Below are 8316 nucleotides of genomic sequence, written 5' to 3'. Positions count from 1 at the left end.
AGGCAGTAAATAAACGGGTTGAAGGTCGAATTAAAGAAAATAAAAAAAAAGAAGCAGTTCTTTTGCTAATAATTTGGGACGCTGAAGATGTGTTGCTGTAGATGAGCATAATATCTACCCTAAAACTTGGTATATAACAGACAACTTATCCCAACTGCACCCACAGTGCACTGTGTACTGCCTTTCTGTATCGCGCCATGTTCAGAGCGCGGAAAATCTTTATGTACGAGGCGATAGAAGTAACTAGGCAGGATGGTATACCTGTATATCCACACCAAAAAGGTATACGGTAATTTAAAGTGTGGCCTAAAGCGGCGACACAGGACATAACCCAAAACAGAACTGCAATGATATATGTCCTCTTTAATGTCGCAATTCGTCTGTATCTCAGCCCCAGCAATAGAGTGTGAAGTCTGGCCATGCCTATGGCCACGCTGATAGTATGTCTATGTTTTGCATTTACTATTATTAGTGGGAGGAACAAATTTCTCACTAATAGCAGCTTATCGGATTCCTTGAAATTCTATACATTGTTCCACTAATGGGTAGATTTTACTAAATATATACTAAAATAGTCTATAGCGTTAGAGGCGCGGTCTAATTGGCTAATCAAACTCGGAATATCCTTTGCTATTCTACACCGTGCATTTTCGCGCAGGATTTGTGCCAGGCAATATTGTAATCGTTGCAGGAATAAATGAGTTGAAATCATCTTGTTTTGCTTCATTATCTCATTGTCATCATATATACTTAAACATTTATTCTCTCAGCGTTATCATCGGTGGCTAGCGACAGAGCCACCTCTACTTGAGTGAACAGTTGTTAAGTGCCGCTTTCGCTGAGAGCTATCCTCTCGACTTCCCTTCGAGAGAAATTCTCTTTTATTTTTTGCCCATGAACTTGATTTAGGACACGTGTTTCAAACATAGTTTTGTTATTCACCAATTCTCTATTATTTGCGTCGCCCCAAGCCAAGACTTATTTTTCGCCAGACCACCAGTCTGCACAGCGACGAGTGGTCTATGTCGATCACACTGCAATAATGAAGCTCAAGTATTTCACTCTTGCTACAAGTTATGACACTGATGTCATGATTTATTCGGTTCACAGACAAAATATGGAAACTTCACCAAAGATATTTTTCATAGCAGGGTGATCAGAGGAGACACTTAGAGAAGCTGGGCAACAAGACCAACCACAAGATCAGTTGTAGCCAAACAACGAAACAAAAGTTTAAACGGTCTGCCGATGAAGGCAAGTGTTACTGACGATCCGTCACAGTTTGAATTCGTTCCTTTAATCACAACGATTCACCTGTACATAACATAGAAAATACAGAATTAACAATGTAAACTTAAACCCAAGGAGACTGAAATACAACGAAAAGAATGCAAAAAAAAAAAAAAAAAACTAGGAAAATACAAACGAAAGCATAACTACTTACAAGATCTGTAAGGCACTCCGAAATAGCGACGCCGACTGAATGAAATTTACAAACTATGACGTTATACAACAGATAAAGGCTAAAACAATAGTCTAAACAAGGTTACACAATACTCAAAAGCGATTACATGAAACAACACTGACAAACTTAAGTTACATTTTAACAGCACGAAAAAATACAAACTAATAAATACAGAATTGAACTATCGAAGCGAGAACTATTTACACTAATTACAAAAAACAAAGACGAACGACAGAAGCGATAAAAAAGATAACCTCTGAAGTCCACAGTTCATTACTTAACGTAACTATGGTCCGACACAGGAGCAAGTCCATCCTTTTACACCATGGATTTTCAATTCCATTGTATTCTTCTTAACATAAGGTTCAGTTTCCCTATTTAAGCTTTCTTTTCTCCTTCCAAGAAACACAGTTTAGTTACTGGTCTTGTAAGAATTGTGGAAGAGGCAACGCTTTGACATATTCTTCCGTCTATATACTCTAAAAGGCCTCTCCATCGATCTGAAATTTTTGTTTTAAAACATCGTGTACGATAGAAATATTCCTTCCCCGGGAAAAATGCTTTTTTTCAGCAAACTATCTTTGATAATGAAGGGAGGAGGGTGTTTATCACCTGAAAATACTTATTACCTAAAACTGTTGTTGAGATGATGTTTCTCTGATAAAGTTCCTAAAAACATTTGTTTCTAACTTTTCTTCAGTTGTTAGCAGTGTGATTCAATTAAGTACACTAGACTTATTAAAGCACGACTGCTTATCTTGCAATCACATAACATTATTTCAAACGTCATGCACAGAAAAGTGCTTCTCTGATTGTCTGTTTCACAACTTGTGTTATTTCACTAATCTTCCAGCAGTAAAGAAACGAGTCTAAAGTCGAGTTACAAAAAAAAATTAAAAAAAGAAGCACTTCCCGTCTGCTAATAATTTGGGACGCTGAAGATTTGTTAGTGTAGATGGGCACAATATCTACCTACAGTGCACTGTACACTGCCTTTCTGTATCACGCAGTGTTCAGAAAATTTGTTTGGCTCGGTTGTTGTTGAACTTGATCTTGTACTTGAGCCTGATGACGACTGAGAGCGCGGAAAATCTTTGTGGGCGAGGCGATAGAAATAACTAGGCAGGATGGTATACTATATATCCACACCAAAAAGTTACACGTATTCGAAATTGTAGCATAAAGCAGCGATACTCGATAGAACCCAAGATACAACTAAAATGATCTATGTCCTCTTTAAAGTCACAATTTGTCTGTATCTCATCCCCGCTAACAATTGGACTAAACGTATTGTATGTCTATGTTTTGCATTTACCATCATTTGTGGAAGGAATTAATTTATCACTAATATCAGCAAATTCTCTTCCTTAAAATTCCCTAGATTGTTCCACTACAGGGTAGATTTGACTCAATATAGATACTAAGATGGTGAATGGCGTTAAAGGCGCGCTCTACTTTGCTAATCAAACTTTGAATATCCTTTGCTATTCACCTCCGAGCATTTTCGTGCAGGATTTGCACCAGACAATATTGCAATCGTCGCAGGAATAAATTTGCTGAAATCATCTTTTTGTGCTATATTATCTTATTGTTTTAGTAGATGCTAAAACAGCTATTCACTCTGCAGTGTTACCATCGGTGGCTAGCGACATAGGCACTTCCACTTCGGTGAATAGTTGTTCTTCTCCACTTCTCTTTTTTTTGTGTAGGCACAAACCAAATTGATTTTTTTGGCCAGACCACTCGTTGGACAGCGATCGAATGTGTAAATGTCACAAATTTTATCGAGAGCGCTGCGACTGCAATAATGTAGCTCACGGAATTCTCTCTTGCTACAAGATACAAGATGTATTCAGTCAATTCATAAACAAGATATGAAAATTTCCCCTAAAATATTTTTCATACCAGTGTTATCAGAGGAGGCCCCTCTCTTCGACCTTAATTCGCATATGAAAGATTCACCAATTTATAAGAAAGAATTCTTTCGAATGAAAGTCGAGAAGATCGCTCGTTGCGTAGAATCTCCGGTCACATCCGGGACCTTTACAGGCCTCACTGGCGACTCAGTCAACTGTAAAATCTTTAAATATGGCGAAAATATAAAGACTGTGTGCGCATTCGATCGATGTGGGTAAGTTAAGGCATGAATAAAATCGAGACACTGACCCTTTTCTTACAGGCAGCACCTGAAAATAAATGTCGATCACCTCGAAAATACGGTTCTTCCCTCGTACTGTTCTCACATCTGTCGCTTGTTGTGGTTTTTAACCCATAAAAACGGCCTTTCCATGCCTGAAATCGTATGGAATCCACGCCTGGAACATCTCACTAGCCAAGCCTCACTAAAACAGAGTCGATCCTGCTGTGGGCAGCACTCGAAATATTTAGGCCTTTTATCCCTCTTTAAAGCCATCAAAACCTTTCAAAGCGGGAACCAGAGTAACTTGTGGTTTTTTAACTTTCTTTCTGTTGTGTCTGTGCCGCTTGGGTTTTTCCTCGCAAAGAAAGAGCTTGAGAAAGCGTGTTTCGATCTTTAACTACAGCCGCCATATTTGTTTTTCTTTCAAATTTCCTGCCTTGTTCCCAGTACTTCACGTTATTTTTCCGACCAATTGCTGACCTGATCGGCAGAGATCGGCCGACAGTTACCGATCGATTGTAATTTGAATAAAGATCGGCAATGCAGACTGTACTCGCGCGAAGCACGCGCAATTAGCGGAAAACTTTAATGAATGCACGTGGTTACATGCTTCTTCGTGAGGAAAGGCCCACGCGGCACAGACACAACGGAAAGAAAGTTATATTCTAATTCGCTACCCCGCTCAAACGAATATAAAACAGTTATAATAATTCAATAAGTAACCACGATTGGGGTGTGTCAACACGAGCCGTAGGCGACCCTCTTTATTATGCCTTCATCAACAAAATTGATAGGAATGGTACATCAACGAAATGAAAACTCGCAAATGTAAAATAATAATAAAGCAAGAAAAACCACCTCACAAGACAATCTAAACTATGTTCGTATATGCAAAGAACTACTTCTAAGAGAAACTGACAATCCCTAGTCATTGAGTATTTAATTTTGAGGGCGTGGGGACGGTCGTAAAACGCGAATATAAAAGACAACACCTCGAATATTGTATGTAGCCTACCGCTAATGAAGCAACTGTAACAACATACCATGCAACACCCCAAAGAAATCGTTACCTAACTCATGATAAATACAGAAATAAAAGAAATCGATCGAAATCGATTGAAGCCAATAACATTGAAGCTCCCGAGGATAAAGTCTTCAAGGTACTTTCAATATTACCATATCTTTTGATTTTATTTCCATTAAAAAATTCATTTCATATTTTCCACTTTTAATCCGAGGAAGATGTTACTTAAAGACTAGTTTAATGTTCTTTCACAGGGTCAAGCTCAGTGGGGATGGGGCTGCTTTAACCCACAACAGTGGCCTTGTTGTTTTTTCATTCTCACTGTTGGATGATGGCCAGGCTGTCGTGTCTAGTTAAGGTAATATATTTATGTGCAAATTTGGCAGCATATATCTTTTATGAAGAGAATGCCATTTTTAACAAAATAATTCTTGTTTACCTTTAATCTGTCCAGGAAGTCATACAATCTCAGTGATTAAGTGTAAGGAGGACTATGATACTTTAAGAACCAGCCTCCAAAATATCTTTGAAGAAGTTAACTCCCTCTCAAAAGATAAAGTCCTAGAGCTGATGGAAAGCAACTGAAAATCCAGCTCTATCTTTGTGGTGAATACAAGGTTAACAAATCCAGACGTAACTATTTTCTAACCACCTTTTTTTGAGAGGAGCACATACATGTATGTGGTTTATGCTTTTTTTTATCTGTACCCTCTTAAAAAGCCAGATATTATAATTATGGTTCACTTTTCATTATAAATTATCAATCACTTCATCATTAATTCAAGCATAGAAAAAAGGTAAAAAATTGTCTAAATGAAATTAATGTTATTAATATTGCAATGTAAGTTGTTCAAGTTCAATTTAAGGCATTCTCAGTAAAAATTAATTATTTACTGTTCCATATATCTTTTTTTTTTCCCTCCAGTTTCTTCTAATCTGTATGGGTATGAAGGCTGCCGCATGAAAACATTCATGTGTTTGGTGTACATGTAGCAATGAAGAAAGGTAACATCTGTGAGTCAAATACAATCACTTTATTGACACTTCCCTGGTGGGGCTTTTCAGTAACAATACCTAATTTACTTAAAAAGATGATATACATAACAAAAACTAAATACAATTTTGTCAGTAAATACTTACTTACACAATAAATTCTCAATCACTGGATGTAGCCATTTACACAATTACCATATGGGCCTCAACAACTGCAACACTCATTAATATTTAATATTTTACAGGAATGACTTCACCAAGCCTTTGACTTTTTTCTTGAAATTGAAATGCAATTTAAACCCTGGATGGTATAAGGATCCCAGATGCCATGCACAGCCTCTTTTTGACATACCGATTGAAAGGGTCATGATTGATGAGCTCCACATATTTCTGCAGATTACAGATATTCTAGAGAAGGGTATTATCTATGAAGTTATTAACTGGAATGAGGTAAATGAAATAAAGATAAAAAAGATTTGCCTGTAGTGTAAAGTCTACAGTGTAAATTAAAGCAAATTTGAACAACAGCAGTCTGCTTTAATTTCTTGTTCATTTATTATGAACATAAAGAATAGATTTTGTTGCTACTTAGAAAGATGATTTCAAGAAATCAAGCAAAGACCAGAGGGGAATACATCTGAAAACATTCCTTGAAGCTGTTAGAGTGTGTAGTGTATCCCTGTGAATTTGGACAGCCAAACAAGGAAATTTAGACTGGACATCTCTTATGGGAAATGAACAGAAGAAACTGTTAACAAGCCTCCCCTCTAAATTCTCCTCCTTTCTACCTCCTGAGGTTTGTGAACAGCTGACCAAATTGTGAAAATTAAGTACAATTATACTGTTTTGAGTTGATTTGCTTCTAAATTTTGCATGAATTTCAACTTGTTACCTGGTTTTTTTATTAAGTTATTTGTTTATTTTATTATTTTGAAATATCATGCATCTGTTTATTATGTACAGGACTTCAAAAAACTTTAGGACATATTTGGAAGTTGGAGTCCGTCTGAGAAAGATGGCCAGGATTTCCCAAGCTAGGTAATAATATGGCCGTCAATATATTTAGAAGACTACTTGCAGTGTCAGCAGCAATTATACATTCTCACTGAAATATTTATTTCTATGTAGTTATATATATTTATTATATTTACTGTAGGTAAAAGAATGGGCTCTTCTGCTTTGCAGTTTGAAGTTGGAGGGCCTGAATAAGCCAAAGCAAATCCCATAACACCTTTCATACACATTATGTTATGCCACCTTCCTGGTTTACTGCAAGAAATGGGACCTGTCAAGTCATTTAATGGCGAGGGTATGCATATCATAGTATAGCTATATCTCTACTGCATACACCATGCAAAAATACCTGTATTCAAGGATTACAAGTTTCATTAACATGTACAATATAAGTGCCACACTTTTAATCCACTGGTAATCAATATTTTTCAATCTGTCTTCTTTTTTTCGCTGTCATTTTGCAGGTGTGGAGAAGAAAAATGACAACATGCAAAAATACTTTCAAAGAAAATGTACTCAGTGGGATAGCTGTAGCTAGATTTTGCTGGTAGAAAAAAGGATAGAGGTTTTGGAGCATGAGGGATGTGCCCATAAACATAGAAGTTACCAAAAGAGGGAGATCTCCTATTTGGCACAGGGAGAGAGTCTAGTGGCTAAGAATGCTGTTAAAATTTTTATTGCAGAAGCATCACAAGCTCTTTCTGCATAGGAATCACTGCTGCCCTCATGTTGAAATTCCTGGACATCTACTTCAATTGCAAACAACAGCTGTCATCAGATCAGTGAAAGTTACCCTGAGGACCTCAAGAAATTGCAAAAAAAGAACTAGTTGCTATTTTTCAAATTAAATTAGGCAAACCTCCTTTAAAGAAAAAAGGGTGGACATCATTTCCGATATAATGGCATGGCAAGATGGTAACTCTACCTGAGGCCTGGAAAAATTAGGTGGGGGTGTGCACCCCACTCCCCAAAACCCTTACCCTATTTATGACCAAACTCTGTGAATTTTCCCACCCTATTTATGACCTTACCTGATATTCAATACCCTGTTTAGGGCAGTTGATCTAAACATTATTTGTGAAGGACTATATTTGATGGTCTTATCGATAACATGAAAAAGAAGCTTTTTAAAAAAACATAATTATTTCAAAGCCAAAGTGCAAAAACCGTACCCTATTACTGACCAAAATGACCAAAATCAATACCCTATTTACGACCAAAACGACTGAAAAACCATACCTTTTGGGGCTGCAAAGTGCACTCTCGATGGTATTTTTCAATCTCTCGAGGTTCTCAGCAAAAGCACGTCCTCTGGAGGAGATGGATTTCTGAAATAGCTGGACAAAAAATGGGATACATTTAACAGCGAGAAGCTAATCCGGTGGAAGAAAGTTTGGTACATGAGAAAATCTCCTCCGAATAAAAACATTTACTTTCTTTAAATGCTTGCGCATGAAATAATCAACGGTAGCGCCAGGTGGTCTACAAGGAATCGGCAGAATTTCGTTAGAATTTTGCTTTTTATTTAAAAAATACGAGCGGAAATAAAAACTAAAGGGAACGTGTCTAATACTTTTGGCGTCTAAAGCAGGACTTACCGTAAAAGAGCGTGATCCAAAATGTGGGATTCTGACTCCCACGTGTTGTGTTCGGACCCCCAACCTCGCCACTTGATCAGAT

The 8316-nt window shown here is 37.2% G+C and overlaps 2 long non-coding RNA genes across 2 annotated transcripts in view; one reads left to right on the top strand and one right to left on the bottom strand.

Annotated features, from left to right (window-relative positions):
- Positions 1-5551: 5551 nt before the first annotated feature.
- On the top strand, positions 5552-7429 carry LOC148720019 (uncharacterized). Its single transcript, XR_015993549.1, has 4 exons — positions 5552-5634; positions 5868-6418; positions 6586-6660; positions 7320-7429. It is a non-coding gene; the product is annotated as an uncharacterized LOC148720019 (long non-coding RNA).
- LOC148720018 (uncharacterized) overlaps positions 7306-8316 on the bottom strand; it is a 1897-nt gene continuing 886 nt past the window's right edge. The window contains exons 2-4 of the long non-coding RNA XR_015993548.1: positions 8235-8316; positions 7876-7973; positions 7306-7438 (exon numbers count right to left, since the gene is read on the bottom strand). The exon at positions 8235-8316 is cut by the window's right edge and continues 16 nt beyond it. This is a non-coding gene — a long non-coding RNA (uncharacterized LOC148720018). The remainder of the gene's footprint in view (positions 7439-7875; positions 7974-8234) is intronic.

The sequence above is a fragment of the Stylophora pistillata genome, chromosome 11 (assembly GCF_964205215.1).
Source record: "Stylophora pistillata chromosome 11, jaStyPist1.2, whole genome shotgun sequence".
Lineage (NCBI taxonomy): Eukaryota > Metazoa > Cnidaria > Anthozoa > Scleractinia > Pocilloporidae > Stylophora > Stylophora pistillata.
This window is presented reverse-complemented; position numbering and strand designations above follow the sequence as displayed.